An 8,375-nucleotide genomic window follows, 5' to 3' on the forward strand; every position below is an offset into this window, starting at 1 on the left:
CGACACACCCCCCCCCATATATGTGTATATATAATATATATATATATATATATATATATATATATATATACACATATGCACATACATATACGCATACATTTAATATATACACCTACATACACCTATACATACATATATACACATTCTTATTATACACGAGTATATGTGTATACATTCATCCACCTACATATATTCATCCACACCTGTCAATGAAAAGCATGTGTTGCATGATTCTCATATAAAGTCTGATAAAACAGTAAAACAATAAAGCCACAAACTGGTGTCACACCCCTGTGGACTGTCGATTGTGGTTTCTCCCTCTGTGTCCTTATTTGGTTGTTCCTGTTCTCATTATCAGTTAATGACCTCATTGTGCTCACCTGTCTGCCCCTCGTTATCTGCCCAATATTAATTCCTGTCTCTTGTATTCTAGTTTATCGGTTATTGTGAATGTTACCCTGTGTGTTGATGTCTACCCTGTCTGGATCTCCTGTTGTCATATCATTAAATATCCTTTTATTCGTCATCTTCGTCGTCCTGCCTGATCTCTGGAACACCCTGCCCGTGACAGAATAACCGACCCAAAAACAGTTTAACTTCCGTGTTCTCCCCTCCGTTTGTTTTCCGGTTTTTCTTCAGTGTTTTTCTTTCCGTTGTGTTTACCCCATGGATTCCTTCACACGCCCCGAATTCCTCCTTCTCCTGCTGGAGCAGGAGGGCAGGACTCTCAAGGACCATACCAGACTGTTCCTGATGGTCGCTAACGTCACCAGCTATCCGGACGACGCGCTCTGCGCTTTCTGTGAGGCAAGTCTGAACGCCGAGTGCAGAGCGTGGTCGTCCGAAGATGGTCCTCGGGAGGAATTTGCCGCCTTTGTGGAGTGGATGATCTCGCCGGATCCACTTCGGACCCAGAGCCCAGCCCACCATCTCCCCGCGGTACGGAGCATCAGCCTGAGCTCACTGATGACGGAGAGCCATTTCCCGCCGCGATCCGTGAGCCAGAGCGAAGCCAAGCGACTGAGCGGAGGATCATCTCAGATGTTGAGCCCAACCCGTCGGACCAGGTGCGAGAGCCGGTGACAGTGCCCACCACGAGGGAGCAAGCCGTGGACGGTGTGAGAGGAGCTCCGCCCCCTGCATCATGGCTGAGGGTGAGCTGACTATGGCGGGACATAAGGGCCAGAACAAGGAGGGAATTCAGTGTCAAAACGAGGAGGAGAAACCTCGGAATCCCCGCCGCCGTTGGTCGGCCCCCTGGAGTCGGCAGCCGTCCCTCCTCCATGGCTCCTCCCACCGTCGGCTCCACCGGCCAGCCTAAGGCACACCTGTGCAATAATCATGCTGTCTAATCAGCATCTTGATATGCCACACCTGTGAGGTGGATGGATTATCTCGGCAAAGGAGAAGTGCTCACTAACACTGATTTAGACAGATTTGTGAACAATATTTGAGAGAAATAGGCCTTTTGTGTACATAGAAAAAGTCTTAGATCTTTGAGTTCAGCTCATGAAAAATGGGGGCAAAAACAAAAGTGTTGCGTTTATAATTTTGTTCAGTGTAGTTTCAGTTTTGCAGCCCCATCGAATTCAGACCAATGGGTTAGTACTTACAGCATTCCAAAGAATGGTGGCATCTGAATGATCCAACTTAGCAACTGGTACCAGCATTGAGTTGAGTATCAGTTAACAGCCACAATCTTTTCTGCTCTCTTAAAATCCATTCAGGCTTGAACCTTCTCACTTGAAATGCTCACTTGATGCTCTCTCCTTTCTGCAGTCTGACATTTTAGTGCTGAATCAGAAGGTAGTACAGAAAAACGTGTCGATACTGTTGTTATCATTTGGTGAGAAACAAATAGATTAGTGTCAATCAAAGGCACTAGCCAATAGCCATCACCATAAATCCAGTGAATAAACAGAGGCCTTAGTGATTTTCCTTTATTTATCTATATAATAGGAACAGATTAAAATCTCACTGCACCCCTAGTGATAAAGTATTGCTCTCACTCTCCCAGTTCTTCTCAGTCATTTAAATAGCATATAATGCACACAATTCTGCAGCTTTGTTTGTGTTTAATTACCTATAAGATTAGTTGCCTGCAGATCTGTTTATCTCCCAGTGGCAATGGTCAAAAAAGAAACATTCAGGTGACTTGCCTATAGGCTTATAGAGCACTCTCATGTACATTCATTCCTCACCCTTACATGAGAGTAAGCATCTACATTTAAGCATCAAAGAGTCGAAAAAGAGCTGTCAAGTCTGACAATTCCCATTTCTCATAGTAGAATAGATATCTAGGAAAGCAAAAGCAAACTGTTTAAAATGGATAATTTCAGAAATATGATTAAAATAAACATTCAATACAGAACTGTCCACACAATATCTTAAAAAATATTAACAGGCAAAAAAGTCATTTTCTGATCTCTAGATATGGTTTGGATCTTTCCAATGCAAGTCTATTGAACACACGTTTCATCTTCAGCAAGGTAGATCTGATCACTTGGGGGAAAAAAAGTTTAATAGGGTTAGGGGTTTGTTCAGATGCATAGCCCAAAGCATAAGCTGTAATAATAGTGACAATTGCTTGCCAAGCACCACTGACAAGCAAAGTTCTAATCTTTTTGATGGAATTGTAGACATTTTGGAGAAATAAGCCAGTGCACTTCTTCACTATTGATCTCGGATAAACCAATAACAATTATTAAGCTAGACAGCCATGAGACGTAAATGCTATAGTTAAGTGCTGGGTGTTGTGTCTGGAGGTATAATGGTTCTGTAATAGACAGGGAGGGTATATTTTATGATGTCAGAAATCATTTTCATTGATCGCCATGGTGAGTTTGTAAAAACTCTGCAAGTGCTTTTAGATTTGTTTCCTTTTACCTTAATTCTTGGTATAATAAATAAATAATGTGCAATGGTTATGCATTGTCATGCCTTTCATTTACTTTATATATAACACTTTACACTAAAACATCAATACAAAGTATTTCTTGCACATGCATAAAAGATCAAAATTCTATCCTCAATTCTGGCTTGCATTAAAGGGTATGTGTGCGAACTGGTCCACAGGAAGAACATCCTTGGGAAAATGAATATGTTTATTGTGTTTACAGAGAGCTATGAGGAAGGAATCATGTTGGAAGTCCTTGGATCATCACAGGATTTAAGATGATTGTGAACAGAAAGTGAGTGGATTTATGATTTAATTAATTTATGAAGCACTATGACCAAGACAGAGAGTGTGTGATTCAGGTGTGAAAAAAATCAGCAACAAACCTATAATCTGTGTATCTACTGGACTGTTACAATGCATTACCAGGGATCTGCCATTAAAGATGTTGCCGCTTTGCACTGTCAAATTGTAATAAACCACCTTCAGCATGCCAAATCCAAGATTATCCAATCTTTCAAATTTATTACGAAAAAAAAAAAAAGGAATCTACGCTCTCTTATAACCCCTTAATACAGAAATGAATGCTTGTTCTATAAATTCATGTATGCACCTTGATCCTTTTCAATCCTTAATATGAAAATGTCTGAAGCATAACACAGTAAAGCCCATTGATATACTGTATGAAGCATATCTCTCCCTCACAAACATCCACACACTGTTCTCCACAGACTGAAGCACAGACAACAGGAAATGTTCAAGACGTGCACCAGAGAGGAGGGTCAGAGTTCAGCTTTTTCAACTTGCTATTAATGTATTTTGTTTTCAGTTTCATTAGTCCGTATTCATAAGTAGAGTTTACTTCTTTTAAGAGCTGTAATTACTTTTTATCTTCTAATAACTGTTAAGACTAACAATAGCCCAAAAACATACAGGTACATTTTTAGTAACGTGCATAGTATTCAAATAATGTGTTAAATATTGATGTAACACAGCATCCTAAGAGAGAGAAAGAAAGGATAAATATCTCAAATCTAATAAGGCTTTATTTATTTATTTATTTATTTTAAAGTAACATTTTAGCTGATCCATTGATTTTATCCTGATGAAGATGATGCTCTTTTTGTTTGAAAGAGTCATTTTGTTATTTTTTTGACTAAAACTAGTTTTGGCATTGTAAATACATTAAATTTTGGCTGGACATTCTTGAATATATTGCTTTGCAAATCCGTTTTGCTTTTATGTTGATTTTCCCTGAATATGGAAAAAGAAATTGCATTGTTTTTCTTATTAACACCTTATTTCTGTTAGCCATGTACCATATTCATAAATATACATTTGCATATTGAAAACCTTTTTTGGTCATCCAATATGTCTAAAACCCACTGTCTAAAATATAAAAAATTATGAGAACTGTTGAGGGCTTGGGTATCAGTTAAGACTAAAATATTTGTGTATGATGGGATTTTTATGACACTTTCACTGATTTTTGGTGCACTTTGAGTGTCTATGCACCTTATGAACCTTATGTTTAGTTAATTCTATTCAGTGCCTAATCAGAAATCTTACAATATCAATTCACAGTACTTTAACCCTACGAAAGCAAGTTGTGTCTCAAAGCAACAATGGTCATATTAATCAGATAATTTTTCTTTCTTTCTTTCTGTTTTGATGCTAACCAATTAACCAAGTTACTTATAATCATATAAAAATTTTAAATTCCATTCTATATGGTAATATAAATATAATAACACCACATAAAAACACAAAGATATATCATGGCTTAAAGTAAATAATTATGCACTGATATATTTAAATGAATAAATCTAAACATTCTAGTTCCTTCTTAATGTACTATAAATTTGAATATTGAAAAAAAAACTGCACAATTGTGATAGATGTAGTAGGTAAGAGTATGTGTGTATAGATGCATATATGGTTCCCAGCAGACAGCATGAGTTCAATTTAATTAAGGGTCCCAAGAGGAATGACTTCATCTCTGAGCAAGAGGGGTCTCCACTTACCCCCGTTTCCCTTCCTTCCTCATGTCAATCCCAGTATACGACAGAATTTCATCTGAATCAGTCCTCAATATCACTAATGCATATACAAAGGTCAACATGGGACAATCATGCAGAAATACAACCACAATCATAAATCCTGTTTCTCATTCAGTGTGTTAAATGTTGGTGGTGCTGCAAACACCACTACAGCACTTTTCTAAAGTTAATGCAATTTTCCTGATCCAATTTTCCTCATGCAATAATAAATTAAGGTTGAATTTGAGGTAAATTAGTCTATCATTTAATAAAACCACATGTATATAATGAGAATCCCTGAGTTCTTATAAAAGTGATTGAAATAAATTGGAAATGGACGAGATGGTTATATTCGATTTGATTAAAGGTGGGGTAAGCGATTTCTGGTAGCCAATGTTGACATTTGAAATCACCAAAACAAACACGCCCCTACCCCAAAAGGGTCTCGCCCCTATTTTGATAGCTCCGCCCCACACATACGTACGCAACCCAGGCAACGATTATTTCTGTGAAACAAAACAAAACCAATGTTACACCATGTCTACACTGGACGCGAGTGGCGCGACAAAATACTATAGAACTCATTATAATCAGTGATGCTGTCTACACCATAGATATATATATATATATACATATCTATGGTCTACACTTGATGCGGCGTGGCGCGACACGACAAATCCCCGAAAAAAAACTGTTGCTGCGTTCTATTTATGACGTATTGACACAAATTTCAAATGATTTTCAACGGTCGCTTTGTCGCGTCCAGTGTACTAGACAGACAGCTGTTGTGGCGCAGCCTATCGAGAAGAAACAAAGCAAACTCGGTGTACGATCGCAGGCCTTCCCCTCCTTGAGTTCTCTCCAGCGCTGATCCGATATTTACACAGGTCCTACTTCTTGCCTTCTTTTGTTCCGTAGACGTTTCCCTCTTTTGTTTTTTATCCGCCATCTCTATCTTTCTGTTGCTCGGCTCGGCTAATGTCCGTCCTGTGCTGTGCACTGAACGCTCTCTCCTCCACATCATGAGTAGACACGCCCCTTACTGCTGATTGGCTACAAGTTTGTTTTGCTACTCGGCCTGAATCAGTTTTCTAAAGCGTTTCTGAAAAATCACTTACCCCACCTTTAAAGTTGTTGTAAACTATGCTAGCTGTTCAGCAGGCTTACACACTCCCCATTCATACAATTTATTATTACAGTTTTATTTTTATTTATTTATAAATTAATATTTGTGTGTACAGTTAAAGGAGACCCGATTTCTCACAACGCTGATGTCTTTGGCGTATAGCATTTTTACCTGCCAAGCAGAAGCAAAGCCAGCTCAGAGGGTGCATCTCCCTCCAGCGATAAAATGTTTTGTTGTGCTTTTTTGCTCCCATCGTCTTTTGGCCTCTTTATCTCTTGATTTGCTATATTTTGCTATATCAAAAATATCTGCATAATGCATATGGTGACAATTATTATTATTGTAATGATACACTGTCCTTATAGAGCACCCTTGGGGGCATTTCACTTAAAGGGATAGTTCACCCAAAGAAGATATGAGTATGGAAAAAAAGTATGGAGTATGGGGGGAAAAAATACTATGGAAATCAATGGCTACTGTCAAATGTTTGGTTACACATATTCCTCAAAATATCTCATACAGGTCTGGAACAATTTGAGAGTGAGTAAATGACAGAATTTTCATTTCTTGGTGAACTATCCCTTTAAGTGTGGAGTACTGTATAGGCCCCTTAACTAAATATTTACATGATATTTAATCAGAACAAATTTTTTGTATAATTTTCTTTTTAAAAAGCATATTTCCCTTAGGGTTTGTCTTTATCCTGATTTTATACTATTCTTTATTTGGGTAGTATATCTTTGAAAATATCAAACTACTTGCCCTGCAAATCCACTTCCTCCAGATTCAGTTAGTCTGCTCCAAATAATGATTAGGATTGTGAAGGCTGGATTAAATTAAATATGTAAACAAATTAACCTGAAAGATCATGTGTGTGAGGGAGAGATATGGGCTATGGTGTGTATGGTGTATACTTATGCTGTATTGAAGTGGAATAATATTGTTTTATTATTCTGTCTTTTTGAATACATCATGAAAGTATCATGGGAGAGAGTGCAAAACGTATTAATATTTGACCCTTCACAATACTTACTTTCAGAGCAGTGAGCTAATAAAGTGAGACATACACACTCCCTCTTGTTACTCCCTCTTTAAAAAATAACATAGCCCGTCCTGACTAAATTAAAGTTGTCCTTACACAGCCAAGTTAAGGCTGCTCTGTGCCTGCTCAAACTTCAGTGTAAGGGCGCAATGCCACACAAAAGCCAGACTATTATATGACTGCTCAAACCCAACTCAGCCCCTAGTATCAAAGCATACAATTGTAATTCCTGCGAAAATGCATTTATGCCACCTGTGAGCAGCATTAAACAGTCTGTGTAAAGACACCTAAATGCCACTTCAGAAGTGCTTCTGTGCCATCTTTGCAGTGTAAATTTGGCTTTAGACACACTGGCTGTTTTCTTTTGTGCTGCACATATCATTTAAACATATTTGAGATTTAAACAATTATTTCATCATGCACTTATTCTGCAGTTATTATGCAAACAAGCTTGACAGCACTATGATCTCGTCAGTTTCTCTCCAAAATCATATGAAACTTAAGCAGACTTAGTTGCATCAGTCAATTCATTGTTGATGCAACAACAAGTCACAAGGGGGAGCCATTATATAGCTAGGTAGTGCGAGCTGTTGCCCATTTACCATTCAATGATTCTTTCACACAAACTCACAGTGTACTGAGCGGTTGTTGCATCAAGCATACCCCACTGAGAACCGTTAGGACTGCCATATGTCCCATTCACACTAGGACTGCACAACAGACCCTTCTTCTGTACCATTTAATGTGTCTGAATTAATTTGAAATGTATGTTTTTAATCACAAGCCATTTCTTCTTTTTAAAACATATATAAAATCTATTTTAATCGAAATTTATTTTAATAGAAATAGAAATGAAAGGGTAGCTATGGCGAACAAAATTTTGTGATTTCAAATAGTTGTCTAAATTTATAGTGAAAAGCATATTATCAGTGTAAATTGTAGCCTACTTGTGTAGTCTACTTATTCAAGTGTTTTGTCCTTTTGAAATGTGCAATATGTAATCTCTGTTGTTTGTTAAAGTTCTCTCAAAACATTATGTAAATGGGTTTAATTTGCTGTCCTGTAACATACAGGCAACTATGATTAATCATTGTTTACTATTTAACCCACAGAGTAACTTAAATATTCAGGCACATTTACAACTTTCTGTGAATTCTGGGGAATTCAGTATCTGAATGCTTTTGGAATGAATGCTGTGTGCAGTATTTACCAAAAAAAGACCCGCCTCCTGATGCCATTGGCTCGTTCATACCCAAAACCAGATTCTGATTG

This window comes from Sinocyclocheilus anshuiensis, unplaced genomic scaffold, assembly GCF_001515605.1.
Source record: "Sinocyclocheilus anshuiensis isolate Anshui unplaced genomic scaffold, SAMN03320099.WGS_v1.1 scaffold55, whole genome shotgun sequence".
Lineage (NCBI taxonomy): Eukaryota > Metazoa > Chordata > Actinopteri > Cypriniformes > Cyprinidae > Sinocyclocheilus > Sinocyclocheilus anshuiensis.